At 34.8% G+C, this 24,392-nt stretch overlaps 1 pseudogene; it reads left to right on the forward strand.

Moving 5' to 3' along the window:
* The first annotated feature begins 12,233 nt into the window (after positions 1-12,233).
* On the forward strand, positions 12,234-13,062 carry LOC141498953 (small ribosomal subunit protein eS4, X isoform-like; annotated as a pseudogene).
* The last annotated feature ends 11,330 nt before the right edge of the window (positions 13,063-24,392 follow it).

Raw genomic sequence — 24,392 nt, forward strand, 5'->3', positions numbered from 1 at the left:
ATCATAACTTCCAGGTAGTCTGATTATTCTTATGTTTTCTCTTCTTGATCTGGTCTCCTGATCAATTATTTTTCTTATAAGATGTTTTATATTTTCTTCTGTTTTTTTCTTTATATTTTGTTTGTTATTTCTTGGTCTTTTATAACTTTTCTGGCTTCCCCTTGCTCAGTTCTAATTTTCAAAGAGTCATTTTCTTCCTTAATATTCTGGATCTCTTTTTCTCATTGTTGTCTTCTTTTTTTATAAAATCTTGTTTTTCTTGGATTGTTCTTATTTTTAAAAAATGTTCTCAATCTTTATTATTTTATTTTTTTAAAGTCTTTTTTGAGTTCTATGGATTGGGGGGGGCAGATGCCATTTGTTGTTACTCTTTGGGGTAGGAGAGGCTTTTTTTTTTTTTTTTTTTTGCTTCAGTATCCTCCTCTGAGGACAAAGTCTGGTCTTCTCTGTTCATAGGAACTGTCTATGTTTGGGTTCTTTTTACTTTGCCTCTTCGTTTTTTAAAAATTTTTACCTACTTAGTATTATAATCTCTCTAATCCTGGGGTATAGGAGAAGAAGTCTCAGGTCCTTCTTACTGTTATTTTTTGAGCTTTGTCCTGGGTCCAACCTCTGTACTCTTTTTTGCCTCAAATGTCACAGCTAAGGACCCTGTGTTACTTTGTTTTGAAAATGATCTTGCTCTCTGGTGGTTATAATCTTTAGTTCTTCCCTCTAGCCTGGTATCAAGACCTTTCCTGAAGTGCACACAACCAACAGTGATCATAACCCCCTGCTTCTCCACTCACAGGCCAGGGGGTGTGCTGGTTCCTTTTTACCTAGAAATGCATCTTAGCAGCACTGCTGGGCTTGGGAGGTGAAAAATCCTGTGGCTGAGACCAAACCTACCTACAACCCAGCTGCATCTAGCTTGGAGGTGTTTACAATTCATTTAGGAGAGCTAAGTCTCATTTCTGGGATCTTTCTTCTTTCTCTAGCTGTCCTGGGAGAAACACTGTTTTGCCACAACTCTTGTTTAGTTTTGCCGCAACTTTTGTTTAGTTTTGCCACACTAAGTTCACCCTGACTTGTTATTTTTTTCTGGTTTGTGGAGGAAATCTGGAGAGCTTAGAATTTTCTCACCTACTCCACCAAGTTCCCAGAATTCTCTATTTGAAGAAAGAATCTTGAAGAGAATCCATGAGGGTTTGACTTGTAAAATGAGCCCCTTTTGTTTCTTAATATTACCAAAGACTTCAAAATAGGGGGGGGAAACTTCATTAAAATTTTCTTTATATTTATTAATGCAATTTTGTATATATAATTCTAAAATTAAGTGTTAAGAAAGTATACTCAAAACCTATATATACTATTAGAAATATTCAGAAGCTGGTAGATAGCTATTCTAATTCCTAAAGAAAAGACTAATCTTGTTGCTTTCTCAAAGTTTACTACTCTAATTAAAAATTTTAAACTTTGCTATCTTCATTTCATCTTCTTTTGGTGATACATATTATCTTCATACCATCCTGGAAAAATGAGATAATTTAGGACCTAATCTTATAGATGTTAAACCTAAGAACTCATTTTAGCTTTCATACTTGTATTCTATTCTATAACCGAGAGATGTTTTAATATCAATCTATTAATTAATATATTTGGCACTGCAACAACAGAAAAAGTTTTTTTGTTGTTTTGGTAGGGCAACGGGGCTAACTGACTTGCCCAAGGTCACACAGCTAGTAAGTATTCAGGGTCTGAACTTAGTTCCTCCTGACTCCAAGGCCAGTGCTCTATACAAACAAAAATTTTTATAAACCTGCCCACTTTATAAAAATTTTCTATAAAAGGAAAAAGAAGGGACATGATTATGACAATGTCGAGAATGTTCCTTTGAAGGCAAAGACTGACCTGACATAAACTTAATGAGGAAAACTTCATTAGCTCTGTTTGATTCCACATAAAAGTCATGGCTAACAGTCAATTTTGCAGCACCACATTATTCAAAGTTCAACCCTGTTAACAGGATATCATAGGCTCAGAATTAACTAGGTGGGGAAAAAAAGGAAATAGCAAAGAATTCTATCTTTGTCTAGCCTTCTCAGACTCAATTATCTATCAGTAACAGTTCTCAAACTGCATTCCCTTTGGGCAGTATGTGACAATACCCTTGAATGGAAGAATATTGGCTTGATAAGAATTCAGTCAGTCATCCCTGAAGTCAGAACTCAGAACAGTATCAAGTCCCAGGAGACTGTAATAGCAAATAGCAAAATTTCACTAATCAAAGATTAGGGCTGGGTTATTATTATTATTTTTCTCATGTTGCAATAACAGTTAACAATAAGCATATATAAGAATATTTATGCATATATAAGGTCTTAATTATACTTTCTAGTTTAAATCCATCCTGAACTAGAAATCAATCATTAGAAATAAAATCAATCATTAGAAATTAAGATCAATATTCTGGAGTTATGTATTTATGTTGAATATATAATAATTTATTCAAAAAAGTCCAGAAAAATACTGACTACTTACTATAAGCCTATAAACTAACAATTATCCATGTTGTTTATTCATTTCTAAGGCAAAATAAACTCTAAATCTAAGGTCTGTTGTCTCAAAACTGTAACTTCAATATTTACTATTTGTTAACAGGTACAATTTTCAAATTTCCATCAGTGATGGCAAAATTATCTATCAGACAAACCTCACTCTTTACTATAAGCAAACGATGTCCTCCTCTTTGGCTTGGGAGTTGTCTTAGTTTCTCATCAAACCACTTTATTATTTTAGCAGCAGGACTGATAAGATCTTATTCCTGCCCAAATGGAAAGCCCCAAGAAACCTCAGATTTAAACACAACTTAAGAAGTCTGTGATACATTTTGTTTCTTTTTTCAACAGTAAGTTATTCATTTTAAAGAAAAATATCAAAAATACTTAGCAATTTCAAACTTTGTGACCACATTTTTTACCCACTCAATTCATAATTTAATAGCATTCAAATTAAAAGAGAGGGTAATTTTCCAATATAATTGTGTCAACCTCATATTATCATTTTTTCAAATTAACACTTCCCATACAATGGTTTCATAAAATTCACAATATAAAAAATATTCAAGTAGTCCCACAATCGCATAAATAATTTATTTTTTAAAAATAACACAAAGCTTTTTTTCTATCAGTCAGATCACATCAATTCCTTTGAATGCATTTCCAAATCTTCTTATGTAGAAGATCACTTCATCTAATTATCAATTTGGCATTCTGTTTAAAATTCTGTTGCAAAATTATTTAAGCTCACAAGAGTTTTGTTCTAATTTCTGCTATACTATTTCCTGTTCTTTAAATTTTGTTTTAATACTGCCTTTAAGTAAGTTACCTAACTGAGCTTTGAATAATGTGGAGCTACAAAATTGGCTGTTAACTATAACTCTTAAGTGGAATCAAACAGAGCTAACAGAGTTTATGTCAGGTCAGTCTGTGCCTTCAAAGGGATGGACCTGACATTGTCATAACCATGTCTCTTCTTCATCCTTTTAAAGAAAATTTTTATAAACAGTGTTCAAATGATGCATTGTACCTTGGCTCCAACACAGTTAAGTTCTGGAACTGCAATAATCCCATGGTCATAATCTTACTTTTTAAAACATAGTGTTTTACCCTTTTTTTTGGTGTGTTTTTGCAAGACAATGAAGTTAAGGGACTTAACCAAAGTCACACAACTATTAAGTTTCAAGTGTCTCAGGCTGGACTTGCTCTCAGGTTCTTCTGACTCTAGGTGTGGTGCTCTATCCACTGCACAAACCTAGCTGCCCCCTACCCCCACAATTTTTATTTTCTTCCACTTTTACTAGAAAGAAACTGCTCGGTGTTTGTTCTGCAGTGTTGAAGTGCTTATTCCTTTTTGTTTTGCAAGAAAGTTTTTGTTTTGACAGAGTTGAAATAGATTGCTTTTTCCTCTTAAGCTGTCACTAGTAAGTAAATTTATCTATTTGGGAATTCCTTTTTTAAGAGAAATTGGCTCTAAACTAAAAGATACTTTGTAAATGTGGTCTCTGCATCTCTTCAGTTCACTTAAGTTCTACATAAAGGGAAAAGGGCAACATTGCTGGCAATCACACCTGGGACATGGAGGAATTATAATTCCAATTACAGAAAGCATGAAATGATAATGAAGCCTCACAAGCTTTCATTCACCTTTTAATAGGAGAAAAGGTCCTTAGTAGTTTTCATGGTACCAGGACTTATAGCTACACCAAGCTCATCTTGAACAGTCAGCAGTGATATCATCTTTGAAAGCAAGGATGATCTGTCTGTACACCATGAATATCAGTAAATAATCAGGAAGGTGCCACCAGTTAGGGTTTAAAAAACCCTAGTTCCATGAATCTAGACACCAAATCTATGCCTAGATCTGAAACCCCCTCATATGACTCTTCAGGACAGGAATTTCCATTCCCTAAACCCCAAGGATAAAGGGAACAGTTTAACTACAAACAAAAGTTTCTAAAGACCCACCATCTGGGTCTAATCACTTATAAAGACATTTGGGTTTTATTTGACCTTTGAAGTTAAACTCAAAAATTAAGAACTGAAAGTATTGAAATTTCTGAATATTAGATATTTAGAAAGGCCTTTCCACAAGGACAAAACAGGATGGAAATATCTTTGTCAGCATTCTTGTGGTTGTATTAATGAGTATCATAACTGATAAACAAGTGGTAATCATTGGATTAATGTTTTAAAGACTTAGTCTAAGAACCTAATTTATCTACTTATTCCTATATGATTTATGTAAAATATCAAACTAATTAATACTGGTTGGAATGGAATAGGGGTACTGATGAATTATATCTCACATGTAAAACAATAGCCAAGGACTGTCCAGCATGGAGTGCTCAAATCAAAAGAAGGTACTATGAGCAAAGGAGACTTTCAGTCACTCTATGAGCAAAGGAGATTTTCAGTAGCTCAAATAAGAAACACGAGATACACAAATTTAGAGACATTTCCACTCCAAATATTCTTGTGGACTATTTAAATATGGTCTGTGGTACAGCCTTCTGAATTCATATTCATCTGATCAATCATAGTCAGATGCACTGTACCTTGACTCCAACATAATGATGCCATTTTGATCCTCTTTGAGGATGAAGGACAATACCCAACCAACCAATATTTTTGTACCATAAAAAAAAATGAAAGTGATAGTTTCAGAAAAACCATGGAAAATTTCTATGAACATACTTGGAGTGAAATAAGCAGAATTAGGAAAACATTTTACAACAATAAGACAAATATAAACAGTTTTTAAGAGACTTTAGAACTCTGATCAATGTAATAACCAAAATAGGATTACTGATAAAACGCTATTCACTGAGAGGTAAAAGACTCAAGATGGAAAATGAGACATACATTTTTTTCAAGGCTAATGTGGGAATTTGTTTTGCTTACAAGGATTTATTTTGTTTGTTTTCTAATTTGGAAATATGTTGTTGCTATTGTTATTCAGCTTTTATTTTCTTTTTAAAAAATTTCAAAAAGAACCAGTGACATTGCAAGGTGATGTCTTGACTTGCTTATGAATTGGATTTAAGTTGCACAAAGTCAATAGCCCTCTTCCAGAGTCATCAATGTCCAGTGAGAAGGAAAAAGTCAATAGGATTGTCCGTAGTTTGGAATGCAGTAGTGGATTTTGCCATCTTTGGTGTCTGACCAAGCTCCACAGTGCCTGCTTTAGCCACCTTCATGGCCATTGGAAAAAACTGTTCTCATCTACCTATTCTGCTGAGGGAAGTCTTAATATGAAGACACACATGTCCATAACCTACTAATATAGTGTGTCACACTCGAGTACTTAAATTACAGCATATGAATAAAACAAATCTCAAAGGAAAAGAAGCTTTTGAGTGAAGGAAGAAGAGAATTTGGACGTGGCAATAGGGATCAAGTAGTATTCCTATTCCCCTGCTTTGAACAGTGAGCTGAGGAGAAAGACTGAAGATTCAGTCAGCACTGGAAAGGATGACCCGGGAAAGTATTTCATCAGCTGAAGACTAGATAAGAATTAGTAGATGAAAGAAGTGGGAGAAGAAAAGATTTAAGTTGAAGAAAAATTTGTTGTATTGAATAGACAATCCAGGGGACACAGTGAAAAGACTGGGTGGAGTTAGGAAGAAACTTTGGAGTTGAGGAGGATGAAAATAAGAAATAGAGTAAGGGGGTGCAGAGTGGCATATTAATGATGATCTACAAGGAGTTCAAAGTCACTGGAATATGATGTATACGATCAGGAATGAGAATGTTCATCATTAAGTGGAAGGACTTGTGAAGCAGGAGATTGAAAGTCTGAATTTGAAAGGATTACTCTTCTTTGCACTGAAAGTTCTCCACATCCCAGTTGGGAAATCAAGAGTGCTAAAGCTCAATTTTCTTCCCCAACAGTGCAGAAAGCTCCTAAAAATGGTATGCTTCAAAGAAGGTAAACACTACATATAGTAGAAACCCAAAAATGACTGAAAAAGTTATGGTATATGAATGTTATGGAGTACCACTCTTCTATTTAAAAAACCCACGAATGGTCCGACTTCAGAGAAGCATGGAAAGAATTACAGGAACTGATACTGAACAAAGGGAGGAGAACCAAGAGAACATTGTACACATTAAAACAACATTGTGAGTTGATCATCTTGGATGGATGCAGCTCCTCCTGGCAGTTGAGAGCTATGACAACCCTGGGACACCTGTTATGGGAAATGCTATCCACATCCAGACAAAGAAAACAAAACAAAACAAACAAAAACAAATTCCAGAATCTAAATGATCACTGTTTTAAAATTTTTCTTATGTTTTTCCTTCTTATCCCATGGTTTTTCTTTCATTTTCCTTAGTCCTAACTCCTCCTACAAAAAATGACTAATATGTAAACATGTTAAACACAAATGTACATGTACAATTCACTAGAGTGTTCTCAGCTGAGGGGAGGGGAGTGGGAAGGGAGAGTGGAAGGAAATTATGTAATATAAATATGCATGTGGATGAATGTTGAAAAACTTTCATAATGTGATTGAAAAATAAAATAAAATATCTATTATAAAAAAGGAACCCAATAATTTGACTAGGACCAGAGTTCCCCAATTCAGAAAAGGGAAGTAAAGAATAAATTAAATAGCATTACTTATCTACCTAGAATCTCAGTTAAATAATTTCCTATTGTAAAAAGACATCATAGATTTTAGAAAACTGATTGTGAATTTAATATCAATTTATTTATACAAAGATGAAGAAATATCATTGATTATAAAAATTAGAATCATCCAGTCCACAAACTTATGATACAGTAGTATTATAATTACTTACTCATGTAACCAGAAAAAAATTCATTGTTAGATATATACTATTTTATATTTTTGATGCATATATGTAGTATTTTATATATATATATATATATAAATCTATTGAACTATCACTATAATATGTATATTTTACATTATATCAAGAGTTTTAGTATTTATTTGTTTTTAATATTTTTGGTTACATTTGTTCTAAGCTCTCTCCTTCCCTATCTTGTGCTCCCCAACATTTAATGTAGAAAATTATGTGAAACTATACAATACATAGTTCCATATTTATCTGGAGGTGTATAGTATCTTGTTTCATAGTCCCTTTGTAGGTGAATATACATATAACTAAAAATAGCTCAGTCCTTTACTCTTCAAACAATATTGTTGTTACAGTATACTTTGGTTCTGTGCATTTTATTCATTGTTTCATGCAAGTCTTTCCATGTTTTCCTAAAAATCAATCTAATCATCATTTCTTACAGCAAAGAAGTTTTCTATCCCAATAATAAAGTATAACTTATTTAGCCATTCCTCAATCAATGAACATCCCCTCAATTCCCTGTTCTTTTCCATTCCAAAGAGGTCTGCTATAAATATTTTAGAACATATAAATTTTTTTCCTTTCTCACACCCACCTTCATTCACCTTTAGGAACTTAATAGTGATATTCCTGAGTCAAAGGGTATATACAGTTTTATACTCTTTGGGCATAATTCCAGATTGTTCTCCTAAATGGTTGGCTCATTTCACAATTCCATCAATAATGAATGTGTTCCAATTTTTCCAAATTCCCCACCATCATAGTTGCTTTCCTCATGAACCATTTTAGCCAATCTAGTAGGTATAAAATGATATCTCAAGGTTGTTTTAATTTGCATTTATTTATAGATAATGCTTACTGATGGCTTTAGGTAGGCACATCATTTTAAGGAAAAATCTGTTTGTTTTCTTAAGTGTTTTTAAGTTGTATTTGGAGGAGTGACAGGATGAAAGGAGAACAAGAACAGAATAATGGGAGTGGGGAGGAAAAAAACAGAGGGAAATAAGTTAACAATAGCCAACTGTGGGAAAAAAATATTGAAGCAACTTCTCTGATAGATTTATGATAAAGAATGCAATCCATCCCAGAGACAGAGCGGATGGTATCTGAAAACAGACTGAAGTACACTCCCCCGCCACTTAATTTCTATTTAGTTTTATCTACTTTGGTGGGGAGGGGGGTTTGTATTTACTATCACAACAAGATTATTATAGTACTGTGGAAATAAATAAATAAATCATTAAAAAAGAAATGAGCATTGTATTTTGTCAAATGGTTTTTCAGCATCTAACAATATAATCATGTGGTTTTTGTTATTTTTCTGATTAATATCATCAATTATGCTAGTAATTTTCCTTATATTGAACCAGCACTGCATTCCTAATTTTTTTTTTTAGGTTTTTGCAAGACAAGGGGGTTAAGTGGCTTGCCCAAGACCACACAGCTAGGTAATTATTAAGTGTCTGAGGCCAGATTTGAACTCAAGTACTCCTGACTCCAGGGCTGGTGCTCTGTCCACTGCGCTACCTGGCTGCCCCTGCATTCCTACTATTAATCCCACTTGGATTCACTGTATAATCTTTGTGATATATTGTTTTGATCTCCTAGCTAGTGTTTTTTTAGGATTTTTGAATATATATTCATTAATGAAATTGGTCTATAGTTTCCTTTCTCTTTCTGGTTTAGGTATTGGATCCAGATTTGTTTCGTAAAAGAATTATGGAAGGATGCCTTCTTTGTCTACTATTCCAAATAATTTTTTTAATTTTGGAATTATTTGATCTTTAAATATTTGGTAAATTCTGATGCATTTTCTTAGGAAATTGATGGTCTGTTCAATTTCTTTTTCTAAAATAAGTTGATTTAGATATTCTATTTCCCTTTCTATTAATCTGGATAGTTTGTGTTTTTGTAAGCATTCTCCTATATCACTTAAATTGTTAACTTAATTAATATATAATTAGGCAAAATAATTCCTAATAATTGCTTTTTATATATATATACATTAGTGGTATGGTCACCCTTTTATTTTTGATACTAGTTATTTGGTTTTCGTCTCTTTTTTAATCACTTTTTTTTTAGATTTTTGCAAGGCATATTGGGGTTAAATGGCTTACCCAAGGCCACAGCTAGGTAATTATCAAGTGTCTGAGACCAGATTTGAACACAGGTACTCCTGACTCCAGGGCCGGTGCTTTATCCACTGCGCCACCTAGCCGCCCCTCTTTTTTAATCATATTAACCAATATTTATTGGTGTTTTTTTAAAATCAACTCCTAGTTTTATTAAATTTTTCAATATTTTTCTAATATTCAATTTTATTCATTTATCCATTAATTCTCAGGACTTCTAATTTAGTGTTTAATTGTAAGTTTTTAATTTTTCCCTTAGTTTTTAAAATTGCATATCCAATTCATTATTCTGCTCTTTCTCTTATATTGATATAAACAAATTTTCCTCTACTTATTGTTTTGCCTACATCCCATAAGTTTTGGGCTTTTTACACTTTTTTAAATTTTATTTTTCCATTATTTCATGTTAATAACAAGTTTTAAAATTCACTTGTTAAACTTTGAGTTCCAAATTCTCTCCCTTCTTCCCATCCCAGTCCCCCTTCTTTGAGAAAGCAAGTTAATTTGCCATGGCTTAAAATATGTAGTCGTGTGAAAGTTAAACATAGTCCCCTCCCCCTAAAAAAAGGAGAACCCTCAAGAAAAATGAAGTTAAGAAAAATGTCTCAATCTGCATTAAGACACTATCAGCTCTTTCTTTAGGGAAGGATAGTATTCTTTATCATAAGTCCTTCAGAGTTGTCTTGGATCACAGCATTCTGAGAAAAGGTAAGTTATTTGCAGCTGATAATGCTGTAATATTGATATTACTTTGAAGATAATATAATACATCTGCTGATGTCTTTCCAGGTTTCACTAAGGGCACCCTGTTTATCATTTCTTATAGCAGAATAGTATTCCATCATAATCACAAACCACATTTCAGCCATACCCCATCTGATGGGTATACTTTCAGTTTCCAGTTCCAGTTTCCAGAAAAAAGCTACTATAAATATCCTTATATTTATATAGGTCCTTTTCCTTCTTGTGGTTCATCTCTTCTGGAATACAAACTTAGTCGTGGAACTACTAGGTCAAAGGGAAGACAAGATTTTATAGCCCTTTGGGCATAGTTTCAAATTGCTCTTTAAAATTGTTGAATGATTTCATAACTCCTCCAACTGCATTTTTGTCTCATTTTTCTACATTCCTTCCATTTGTCTCTCTTTCTGTCCTATTAGCCAATTCAATAGGTATAAGGTAGTTAATACCTCAGAATTATTCTAATTTGCATTCCTCCTATCAATAGTGAGTTAGGCCTTTTTTTAAATGGGGTCATAGCATTGATAACCTTATCTGAAAACTGTTCATATCTTTTTTTCATTATCAGTTGGGGAATAGCTCTTGTTTTTTATAAATTTGACTCAGTTTTCTATGTTTGGAAAATGAGGTCTTTATCAGAGAAATTTTGTTTCAATATTTTTCCCTACAGATAATATTGGTAACTATTTCCCTCCAATCTATTCCCCCCCCATCACCATTTATTCTATTCTCTCTCCTTTCATCTTCTCCTTCCTCAAAAGTGTTTTGCATCTGACTACCCCCCTCCCACAATCTTCTCTTCCTTCTGTCACCTCCCTTTCTCTTTCTCCCATCCTCTTCCCCTCCTACTTTCCTCTAGGGTAAGGTAGTTTCTATACCCAATTGAGTGTGTATGATTTTTCTTCTCTGAGTCAATTTCTATGAGAGTAAGAGGCTCCTTCTTTTCTCCTCAATTCCCCCCTCTCCCACTCCACTGCAAGAGTTTTTCTTGCCTCTTTTATATGAAATAACTTACCCCATTCTACCTCTCCCTTTCCTTTTCCCCATACATTCATCTCTCATCCATTTACTCCATCTTTTTAGTATATTATCTCTTCAAATTCAACTCCCTCCTGTGCCTTGTCTAAATTTACTACTTCTAATTGCCTAATAAATGAGAAAATTCATGAGTCATCAGTATCATCTTCCCATGCAGGAATACAAGCAGGTCAGCATCATTAAGTCCTTTATGATTTGCCTTTCCTGTTTACCTTTTTATGCTTCATTTGACTTATATTTGATGACCAAATTTTCTGTTCAGCTCTGGTCTTTTCATCAGGAAAGTTTGCAAGTCCCCTATCTCATTGAGTGCCTGTCTTTTTCCCTGAAAGAGTATTTTTTCAGTTTAACTGGGTAGTGGATTCTTGTTTGTAATCCATACTCTTTTGCCTTCCAGAATATCATATTTTAAGTCCCATTATTCCATGTTCCTTAAAGTAGGAACTACTAAATCTTGTATTATCCTGACTGTAACTCCATAATATTTGAATTGTTTCTTTCTGGCTGCTTGCAATAGTTTCACCTTGATGTTGGAGTTCTGAAATTTGACTATTCCTGGTAGTTTTCATTTTAAAATCACTTTCAGGAGGTGATAGGTGACTTCATTCAATTTCTATTTTACTATCTGCTTCTAGAATATCAGGACAGTTTTCCTTGACAATTTTTTGAAAGATCGTGGCTTTCAGGTAGCATAATAAATTTTAAATTATCTTTCCTGGATTTATCTTTGAGATCAGTTGTTTTTCCAATGAGATATTTCACATTTTCTTCTAGTTTTTCATTTTTTTTGTTTTTGTTATATTTTGTCTAGCTTTCTCACAAAGTCAGCTTCCTTTAGTTCCCATTCTATATTTTAACAAACTATTTCCTTCAGTGGCTTTTTGTATCTCCTTTTCCATTTGGCTACTTCTGCTTGGAGCAGAAGTTTCCCCTTTCCTGGTTGGTCGCAGTCATGGCTCATGGCCCTAAGAAGTACCTGAAGTATGTCGCTGCCTCCAAGCACTAGATACTGGACAAGTTGATGGGCGTGTTTGCTCCTGGACCATTCACAGGTCCCCACAAACTGAGAGAAAGCCTCCCACTCATCATCTTCCTCCACAACTGATTCAAATATGCCCAGACAGAAGATGAGGTTAAGAAGATCTGTATGCAGCAGTTAATTAAGATTGACAGCAAGGTCCGCACAGACACAACCTACTCTGTTGGTTTCATGGATATCATCAGCATTGAGAAGACTGGCAAGCATTTCTGGTTAGTTTATGATACCAAGGGCCACTTTGCTGTTCATTGTCACAGCTGAAGAGGCAAAATATAAACTATGCAAAGTAAGAAAGACCTTTGTGGGCACCAAGGTCATTCACCATCTGGTGACCCATGATGCTTGCATCATCCACTATCTAGATCCACTCATCAAAGTAAACGATACCATACAGATGGATCTAGAAACTGGTGAGATCACGGATTTCATCAAGTTTGATACTGGAAATCTGTGTATGGTGACTGGTGGAGCTAACTTGGGTCTAATTGGGGTGATCACCAACAGGGAGAAGCATCCAGGCTCCTTTGATGTGGTCCACGTGAAGGATGTCAATGGCAACAACTTTGCCACTAGGCTTTCCAATATTTTTGTTATTCACAAAGATAACAAGCCTTGGATCTCTCTGCCCCAAGGCAAGGGCATCCACTTCACCATTGCTGAAGAGAGAGACAAGAGGTTGCAGCCAAACAGTACAATGGGTGAATGTTGGTACACCATCTCATATTTTCCTCTGGCCAAATAAAGACTTTATAAAGTGAAAAAAAAAAATAAAGTATTCTTCTCCTCATTGACTTTTTGGACCTCTTTTTCCATTTGGTCCAGTCTGGTTTTTGAGATGTTATTTTCTTCAGTGCTTTTTTTGTCTCTCCTTTACTAAACTGACTCAGTTTTCATGATTTCCCCCTCATCTCTCTCATTTTTCTTTCCAATTTTTCCTCTACCTCCTTTACTTGACTTTCTAAATCCTTTTTGAGCTCTTCCATGACCTGAAAACAATTCTTATTTTACTTGGAGGCTTTGGACTTTGTTATCTTCTTCTAAGTCTGTATTTTGATCTTCCCTGTGACCATAGTAACTGCTAAGATCAGATTTTTCTTCCTGTGGTTTGCTCATTTCCCCAGCCTATAACTTGATTTTGACTCTTTGTTAAGGTGAGGTTCTGCTTCCAGAATGGAGGACGCATTATTATTATTTTGCAGCTGTTTTCAGAGATACTTCTAGAGATTTACAAGTTTTCAATTGTCCCAAGGTCTTATGCTCTAAGGAGAGGTTTCTACCACTCTTCTGGCCTCTGCTCTGGTCTGTGGGTGTCCATAAGCACTCCTTTCTGCCCTGGAATTGTAAGGAGGGTCCTTGCTCCCCTACTGCCATAAACTGTAATGCTTATGCTCCTTTTCCAGGGAATGGGACACAAGACCCAAGACCCAGATCTGACTATGGGAAACTTGCCTCCATGAGGAAAGAGACCCCAGTAATCTCCTTTCAATTCCCTTAAGGTCCATGGACTGAGAGCTCCAGAATCATTTTCTCCTATTGATTCAGGGTCTCCCAAAGCCTGCTCCTGGTCTACTTGGGTCCAGTCTAAGCTGCTGAAGCCTGTGCTAGACTGTGCTCCACTCTTACCCCACTGGGGCAGATTTTTCCTGTTGACCTTCCAAATTGTCCTAGTCAATGCCTGAACTGAGAGGTCTGAAAACTGCTCCCCCCACCCTTCCCTCCTCTCCCCACTCCTCCCAGCTACTGACCCAGTCATCCAAAGTCTGTTCTTGGATTGCTGGGGCCAGTTCACCCTGCACAGCTCCGCTACTCTGTATTCCTCTCTTACCTTGGTGTAGCAGACCCTTCCCCTGGATCTTCCAAGTTGCCTTGGGCTGTATAATTGCTTCAGTCAGTATTTTGTGGGTTCTGCCACTCTAGGTATTTGGAGCAGTTTGAGGGAGAGCCTGGGAGAGTTCCTGCCTTTACTCCACTATCTTGACTACATTTCCTATTCCATAAGTTTTGATATGTTGTTTCATTATTATCACTATTTTTTAATAAAATTATTTATTTTTTTTTTTTTACTTATTCTATAACCAGCTCACTCTTCAAGATTAGGTTATTTAGTTTTCAATTGATTTTAATCTGGGTTTCCATGGTCCTTTTTAAATGTAATTTTTACTGAATTATGATCTGAAAAAAATGCATTTAACATTTTCTGCTTTTCTCCAAATATAAAGTTTTTTGAGGGTGTCAATACCACTGAGGGAAAAAAGTACATTCCTTTCTATTCCCAGTTCTCTCCAAATGTCTTTCATGTCTAGTTTACCTAAGATTTTATTCATCTTCTTGACTTCTTTCTTCTTTATTATTTGTTTAGATTTATCTAGCTTATTTAATGAAATCTCCCACTATTCTAGTTTTTCTTTCTATTTCCATCTATAATTCACTGACCTTTTCCTTTAAAAATTTGCATACTATAGCATTTAGTCATAAAGATTTAGTAGTGATATTGCTTCATTCATACATCCATGATACCTTCCTACTTATATCTCTTTTAACTAAGTTTATTTAGCCTTAAATTTGTCTGAAATTTTGATTGCTACTCCTGCTTTTTTTACATCAGTTGAAGCACTACTACTATAGACTTTTATTTTTACACTATATGTGTCTCTCATTTTTAAATGTGTTTCTTGTAAATAACATATTGATAGGTTCTGTTTTTTAATCCATTTTCATTTTATGGGTGAGTTCAACATATTCACAAAGTAATGATTACTTGTTGTATATTTCCTTCCATCTTATTTTTTCCACTGTTTATCCTTCTTTCTCTCTGTCTCCATTTCTGCCTGTCTTTGTTTCTGTCTTTGTGTCTGTCTCTATTTCTCTGTTTCTATGTCTCTCTCTCTCTCTCTCTCTCTCTCTCTCTCTCTATATATATATATATATATATATATATATATATCTTATTTAATGAAATCTCCCACTATTATATATATATATATATCTGTCTCTCTCTGACTCTTAGTGTCTGTTTCTGTCTTTATCCTTTTCCTTCTCAGAATTCTAATTTACTTCTGATTTCTGTCTTCCTAGTATGCACATTCTTCTAAAAATCCATCCTTTATCCTGTCCTCTTGTCCTCCTATTTTTCTGTAAATTAAGAAATCTTTTATGTCCTATTAAATATATATGTTATTCACTCTTTAATCTGGTATCAATGAGAATAAGTTTCTCACACTATCCCACCCCTCTTTTTTCCTTCCCTCCATGATCACAGTTCTCCCATTCATACCTCTTTCATATGAGATGATTTTATTCCATTTTATCTTTCTCTTCCCAGTTTTATTTTTAGCATCATTCCATTAAAATAGAGTCAATCCTAAGTCTTCTATCTATCTATCTATCTATCTATACTCTTTAGTAATGATAGTATTCTTTTTTTGCAGTCAATGGGGTTAAGTGACTTGCCCAAGGTCACATAGCCAGGTAATTATTAAGTGTCTGAGGTTAGATTTGAACTCAGGTTCTCCTAACTCCAGGTCCGGTGCTCTACCTACTGCACCACCTAGCTGTCCCAGTAATGATAATATTCTTAAGAGTTACAAATGTCATTTTCCCATATAAATAAGCAGTTTAACCTTATTAAATCCCTTATAATTAACCTTTCATATTTATTTCTTATGTTTTTACTGATTCTTGTAAGTTAAATTTTCTTTTCAGTTCTGAATTTTTGTTCAAAAATTATCTGTAAGTCTTAAATATCCATTTTTTCCTTTGCAGATTATTCTGTTTTGCTGAATAAGTTATTCTTGGTTGCAAACTCAGCCCTTTTACTCTTCAGAATATTATATTTCATGGTCCTCAGTCTTTCAATTTAGGAGTTGGTAAATCTTGTGTTATTTTTGACTGTAGCTCCATAATATTTAAATTGTTTCCTTGTAGATGCTTATAAAATTTTCTCTTAGAACTAGGAACTTTGAAACCTAGCTACAATATTCTTGTGAGTTTTCATTTTGAGATCTCTTTCAGGTAATGATGATTGGTGGATATTTTTCAATTTTCATTTTACTCTCTAGTTCTACAACTTCAGAGCAATTTTCCTTGATAATTTTTGTAGTGTCTAAACTCTTTTTTTTAAAAAAATTTTAACTTTCAGGTAGTCCAATAATTTTTAAATTATCTTTCCTTTTTTGTTCTTTGCTTTTTCAAGGCAATGGCATTAAGTGACTTGCTCAAGTTCACATAGCTAGTAAGTTATCATGTATCTGAGTCCATATTTGAACTCAGTTCCTCCTGACTCCAAGGCTGGTATGCTTTCTATCCATTGCACCATCTAGCTGCCCCATCACTTGTTTTTCTAATGAGATGTTTAACTTTCTCTTCTATTTTTTTCATTTTTTTGAATTTGGTTTATTATTTTTTAATTGAAATTTTATTTTATTTTTCCAATTACATACAATTGTAATTTTTCAACATTCATCCATTTGCAGATTTATGAATTCCATGTTTTTCAAGACTTTGGTTTATTATTGCTTGATGTCTTATGAAGTCATTAGATTTCCCCTTGCCCAGTTCTCATTTTTTAAGGAATTTTTTATTTCTGTTAAGTGTTTGCATCTCTTTTTTCCAATCGGTTGACTTAATTTTCATAATTTTCTTACTTTTTTTGCATTACTCTTATTTCTTTTCCTAACCCCCCCCCCAACATCTAAACATTTAAAGCTCTTTTAAGAACTCTTGGGGTTTGTGACTATTTTACATTTTCTTTGAATTTTTATAAGTTGTTTTGTGTTCTGAATTGGAATCCTGCTTTCTATCACCACAGTAACTATTTCTAGTCAGGTTCTTTCTCTCTTTTTTTTACTCATTTTTAAATGGCCTTTTTTTCATGGTTGTGAGAGTCAGACTCAGCTCCTCAGCTCTCAGGGTGGGGTGGGGTAGGGGAAGCAGGATAATGTCTCAGATTTCATGTTTCTCATGCAGTTGTTTTGGGGATTTGAACTGCTTGGTTTTTTCAAAGTTTTGTAATCTAAGTTCAGTTGAGGTCACCACTTTTCTGGTTCACATTTTGATCTCTAAGTGACCTGAGATGCTCTCTGCCCCTAAGCCTTGTCCAGGGTTCCCAGCACCACTACCACCACAGAAGCTGCTTTTGTTCCCTACAATCCTTCAGATGACTTGCAAGTGTTAGCTCATCCCTCTGCCCTAAAAGTAGGAATTTGACTTTTCTGTGAGTGACAGTAACCAGCAGGATCCTCCCACCATGTATGTCCCTTCCTCCTCACCTTCAGCCACAGTCTCCTATCTGATCAGTGTTGGGGGCCCCATGTCTGGCCCCAGCAGAGAGCTGCCACAAGCTTCCACTAATCAGCCACTGAAGGCCTTCATCTATAGGGTGAAAACTTCCCAGATCCAGCTAACCCAGGGCTTGCTTTCTATTGAATTGGTAAAACTGCCTGGAGGTAAATCTGCACTTCCAGGACATCACTCAGGGAAGTCAGATCTTTCCTAAAATCCTTCTTAATGTCTCTGATTGGATGACTGCATTACCATGACTTTTAATTATTCCTGTTGCAGGGGCAGCTAGGTGGCGTAGTGGATAAAGCACCATCCCTGGAGTCAGGAGTACCTGGGTTCAAATCCGGTCTCAGACACTCAATAATTACCTAGCTGTGTGGCCTTGAGCAAGCCACTTAACCCCGTTTGCCTTGCAAAAAAAAAAAAAACAATTATTCCTATTGCTCCAAAATTTACTTTGAAGCATTATTGGAATGGGGAAGAATTGGTAAAGCCAGGTATTTTTCTGCCTTATGCTCCATCTTCCCACAATTCATTCCAATGTAAGAGTTTTAAATTTCCTTTCTATTTGGTTTCTCTACAGCCATTTAACTTGTAAAAAAAAACATAGGACTGAAGCTTTCCTTACAGTGTATATTTTGGCAGACACTTTCAAAGATTTTTAATCCAATTATTTTTAATTAACTGATTAGAGAAAAAGAATTTCTGGCTCAGTTTTCAGATAACCATTTTCCACCTTGATCTAATATGTTTTTTCCCCTCCAGCCTCCTTCTACTCTAATAGCCTACTTCAGCTTATATTTTTACAAGCATATCTTTGAAATGTCAATCCCAATTTTATCTTCTTTTTTCTCTAATATAATTGGAAACTATGTAAGCCTTGAGAAAACTTTGTTTTGTGCTGTCATGATTTAGAACTATGAGTCTGTGCTTTGAGACTATATGACAAAAACCAGTCCTTAAAATGTCTGCATGTTGATAAGTTTGACAGCAATACCTATCAAAGAATTCTTTGGATATTTAACTTTTTATCAAATGTGAGTTTTGAATGTGCCCAAAGTGATTTTTGAAGACTAAAATAAATGTCACTATAAGAAGAAATTCAATACTAGCTTCAATAGCTTATCCTTAACAGACTAGAGATGCTTTAGCTATATTTTTTATGAGGCTATAGATGCTTGAACAATGACAGTTTAACAATAACTGGACTTTGAAGAGTTCCTAAGGAAGCAAAGGGATTTAACTGTGATATATAAGGAGAATGAATTTTAACTGTTGACTGAGAAGGGGTTGAGAGTGAAATTTTCATTTTATGTCTGGTCTCAGAAGAGACTGAATTGGCTGTCATTCTGAGTTACATACCAGTGATGAAAATTCACTGTGAGAATAAAAAAAAAAAACAGGACCTTCCTTGAAAGAACAAAACTTAATTCTTCTAATACAAATAAACCAGAGGGATACAATCAAAGCTGATTTTTTTAATGTTATCAATATAAACCTCCTCTTTTCTACTTATCTTATTAGAGGAACAATTTAGTATTACTCAACCCATATTGGGAAAATCTGGATTAAGGAGGATTCTATGATCCTGTGTTATCCATTCAATAGAAATTAATGTACAGTAAAAGGTGATCAATTGCTTTTTATAGGTAATGGCTACTCTAGGGTACTCGAAGTCTGATAGTCATTTAGAATAACCACCAATTATTTTGGTTACCTCAGCACCAAACAAAGGAGCTTTTATTTGATCTTCTGGTCAGTAAGAAACAACCAGAGTTTAAAAAGAAAGGAACTGATAATGGTCAAAATTCTTTAGGAATATAAATTTAGGTAAGTCAGGCTTTGTGGAAGCTAATTAGAAGATTAGAGGAAGGAAACTGGGGTTGTGAGAACAGATATGATGTTATTACAATAAGTGATAAGGACTTTAGGATGGCAGGTGTTAGAGTAGAAATAAAAATGACAAGATTTGACAATTTCATGGTTATGTGAGGTGAGTGAAAAGGAGGACTTGAGGGTGATACTGAGGTTATGAAACTAACTGACTGGAATGATAGAAATTTTTTTTAAGGTTTTTGCAAGGCAAATAGGGGTTAAGTGGCTTGCCCAAGGTCACACAGCTAGGTAATTATTAAGAGTCTGAGATTTGAACCCAGGTACTTCTGACTCCAAGGCCGGTGCTTTATCCACTACACCACCTAGCTGCCCCAATAGAAAAATTTTAAAAGAGGAGTGAATTCAGTGGGAAATATAATGTAAAGAGATTTGCTATGAAGATCACAATTCATCTATACTTCTGAATGAGTCATTCTATCCTTTTGAATATCTATTTTTATGTTATCTTTTATTTATTAATATAGTAGATAGATATAATTTATAAATAATACCTATACACATTGGAATTTCATCACAATTTTCTTTTTTTCTTAAGTTTATTCTTCAAGTTTTTTAAGTCAATTATACAAAGTTATTTTTTTCTGTTCCTTTTTTGAAGCACTTGGGTTTTCAGTGGGGATTCTTCATCCAAGCAGACTCCTTTGTCCTTTTAGTACATATTGTCTTGTCAATCTCCATATTCTCTCTTCTATTCCTAATCCACTCTCTCTTGAAGATGATGTATTATTATCACCAGTATCTGTCAAATAGTTCTTTGTGACAACTCCATTCTCACCTGGGCTCTTTTCGGTGAATAGTTCAGATTTGTGCAGAGCCTTTTGGTAGCCCCTGTCCTAGATATGATTTACAATTTGGGTCTGTTAATATGCTTAAGGGTGAATATTTTGTTTTGGATGCTTAGTGTAGGCAATGATGTGTGTCTCCAAGTCTTCCTAGTTGAAGGTCTGGCTGCCATGCATTAACCACTGAAGCTTATCAAGAGTAGACCTAGAGATCTGAAAGTTAGCTGGGCAATTCATGGCAACATTTTACCTTGGCCCTGCCAGGGCACAACTGCAGCCCAGGTTGGCCCAGGAGGAATTTCTGCACATTTGGCAGTAACTGGGAGTCAGTACTACCTAAATGTTTTCATAGGATGTGTGATTTAAAAAAAAAAGTTTAAATATAACTGATCTAACAAACCTTATGTGATGAGGGATCCATTGCTATACCCCCACCTGGAGAAAAAAGTAAGAACTATAATGGTGATTCTTTGGACATTTTGTTGTCATTTTCAATAACTGCTTTTTTAAAAAAATAAATAAAGTGATTAGACCTAACCTCATAATAATTCTGAAGCAAATATAGTTTTGTTTTCAGTAAACTTAACTAATTCTAAAATTCATTTCATTCATTTATTCAACAAATATTTGCTGCTCATTATGTGGTCAGCCTATGCTAATGCTCTAGGGGGGAGAGACACAAAAACTAATAACACAGAATATCTTTCCTCAAGGACCTTTAAATTTAGTAGGGAACAAAGGAATGGAAACCAAAAATCCTGTTAATACAGGATAAAATTTGATAAAAGATAGAAGAACAAAGTTCAATAGAAGCATATGAGAGGAAATGATCATTTTTAACTGTAAGGTAAATAAATATGGTAATATGAATTGAATATAATATAAATAGTATAAAACTACTGGTCTACATGTTGAATCTGACATCCAATTTTCATAAGGAATTGCAGTTTCTATCTTTTTGGGGAGCAAGAGAAAGCATATGATTAAATATTCTCTTTCACTTTCCTATATATAAGACAAATATTAGCCTATAATTGTATCTACCTCAAATTGGTAATCTTGGTGTATGATTTGGGGGGGGGGGATTAAGAGAATGCTAACCTCCTTGATCACTGCAAAGGAAAAGGTAATAGCATATAGTCATTTTATCTCCCTTCCCCCAAAGGCTGGTTACACACAAAATAGTCTCAGATATTGAGTAAATAATATTTATTCAACCAAACAATAAACAGAAATTATGACTATTATATAGATTAAAGAAGAAGAAAAAAATCAAGAGTGGATGAATTTTTCATCAGGGAGCAAGATAAGTGGGATTTCTGTTCAGTCAAAAGAAAATTGATCTTAAGAGGAAATTGTTTCTTAGCATCCTCTAAGGTTACAGGCACTGAAAGTTAAGAAACATGTTGAGGGGTTGGCTTCCCCATTATCTGCATCTCTGGAAAAATCTACTGTTGACTATTTCAAAGTTCACCCCTTGCCTCTTTTTGCTCATCTCTCTCAAACTCCCTTCTCTCTCACACCATCTCCAAAGGTTCTCCATAATTTTTTTTTTTTGGCAAGGCAATGGGGTTAAATGAATTGCCCAAGGTCACACAGCTTGGTAATTATTAAGAGTCTGAGGCTGGATTTGAACTCAGGTCCTCCTGACTCCAGGGCCAGTGCTCTATCCACTGTACCACCTAGCTGCCCCTCCATAATTCTTTTTTGCAAGGCAAATGGGGTTAAGTGACTTGCCCAAGGCCATACAGCTAGGTAATTATTAAGAGTCTGAGGCTGGATTTGAACTCAGGTACTCCTGACTCCAGGGCCAGTGTTCTATCCACTGCACCAACTAGCTGCTTCCCCCCCCCCCCCCACTCCATAATTCTTTAGACTTCAGAAGTTCATTAGTCACTCATAAGCCATGTCCCTCTCCATGTGTGAAGCATTCAACTTCTCAGGTCTGTTTGATTTTTAGGAAACTATTCCAGGTTTGCTATGGAAGTAGAACTAGACTAAAAATAAGAAATGACTTAACTGGAGGAGGTAGCTAGTTAGAACTGGATAGGTAAAATTTCCATGGATAGAACTATAGCAAGGAAAAGACAAAAGGAAGAGAGAACTGTAATCAAAAGCACAAACCTAGTAAAGTGTATAGAAAGTATTGGATAGTCTTATTTGAGTGCAATGTAGGTTTTATGAAGAAAAGTAATTAGGGATAAACATAAAAAAGGTAGGTTGGGGCCAGATGTGAAGGACCATGAAAATGACATCAATCTGTAGGCAATGGGCATCAGAGCAATGATTAGACAGTGGGCATTTATTTAGAACTTCCTATATGTAAGGCACTCTGTTAAAGACTGGGAATACAAACAGAAATTGAAAGATGACGTCTGTACTTCATTTTTTTAAAAAGATTTTATTTATTTTGAGTTTTACAAATTTTCCCCTATTCTTACTTCCCTCCCCGCACCCCTCCCCCAACAGAAGGCAATTTGTCAGTCTTTACACTGTTTCCATGTTTTACACTGATCCAAATTGAGTGTGATGAGAGAGAAATCATATCCTTAAGGAAGAAACATAAAGTATAAGAGATAGCAAGATCAGACAATAAGATATCAGGTTTTTTCCCTAAATTTAAGGTAATAGTACTTGGTCTTTGTTCAAACTCCACAGTTGTACTTCATTTTCAAAGAAGATCATGACATCAGGGAGATGATACCATGACAAGCACATGAATTGGATTTGAGTGGGGGGAGGGGGGGTGCTGTGCAATATTACCAGACTTACTTTCTTCTCCAGAGTCATCTGGATCTAGGGGTCAGATATGGATCAGGATGACTGGAAGAGGCAATCAGGGTTAAGTGACTTACCCAAGTTCACACAGCTAGTAAGAGTCAAGGGTCTAAGGTTGGATTTGAACTCAGGGTCTTCTGACTCCAGGGCTGGTGCTCTATCCATTGCATCACCTAGGAAAAGGCAATTCATAAAAGGAACCAAAAAAATAGGAAAGTGACATAATAGAGATAGTTGTATGGAGATGAGTCCACAAATTAGCTTGCAGGGAAGGGGATTCACAATATCTGTGTTCTGATCCTCTACCTTTAACTGGAGGTTGTGGGAGGACTGGTAATGCAGAAAATAAGGCTTCAGGGGGAGAGAGTACTTCCAGGTTGAAAAGTAGTTTGAGAGGGGTATGAGCTTACAGGATGAAGAACTTTTTGGGTTTTTTGGGTTTTTTTAAGGCAAAGAGGGTTAAGTGGCTTGCCCAAGGCCACACAGCTAGGTAATTATTAGGTGTCTGAGACCAGATTTGAACCCAGGCACTCCTAACTCCAAGGCCAGTGCTTTATCCACTAGCCACCCCAAGAACTTTCAATGTTGTTGAGAAAATCCTATAAAGAGTCAGAAATCTGCCTGAAGAAGGACGATGATGTGATTAGAGCTTTTTTTTCTGAATGGGAGTAATATAATTGGAGGGAAAAAAAAGAATTAAGATGGAAATTTAGATAACTTTTGAACTATAAATTTTATTTTAGCTTTTAATAATATGAATAAGTTTTCAAATTTACAATAATCTCTATCTCTATTATGAAAAGAAGAAAATAAAGGAAAAAAAACAAATAAAATGACAAATAATTGTGCAGGTAATTAGGTATTCTGTTATTTGTGGCTAAAAATATAAAAAAAATTTATCCAAGTAACAATGAAGTCATAAATAATATGAATTTTATGCCCTTAAAATCTTTGCTTAGACATTTGTAATCTATCATTCTATCTATCTTGCGTTGTTTCTTTTTCCTCACTATTTATCACTTCATTTAGGTTTTATGGAGCTTTCCTTTTGTGAGCTTCTTATGACATTATAATATTCAATTACATTCACATACTATGATTTATTCAATCATTCCCACATAATTGTGCAAATCATTTTTCTAGATTTCTGCTATCATAGAAAGTATTGTTAAGAATAATTTTGTACATATAAATCTTTACTTTTTTTTAGTCAGTAATGATAGTGAGGGAGTGTGGTATAGTGAAAATAGCCCTTCACTTTCCTGAGGAATTTGGAGTCATGAAATGTGAATTCAATTTCTGGATCTGCCACTTATTACAAATGTAGCCTCTCTGG

The sequence above is a fragment of the Macrotis lagotis genome, chromosome X, assembly GCF_037893015.1.
Source record: "Macrotis lagotis isolate mMagLag1 chromosome X, bilby.v1.9.chrom.fasta, whole genome shotgun sequence".
NCBI classification, from domain to species: Eukaryota; Metazoa; Chordata; class Mammalia; order Peramelemorphia; family Peramelidae; genus Macrotis; species Macrotis lagotis.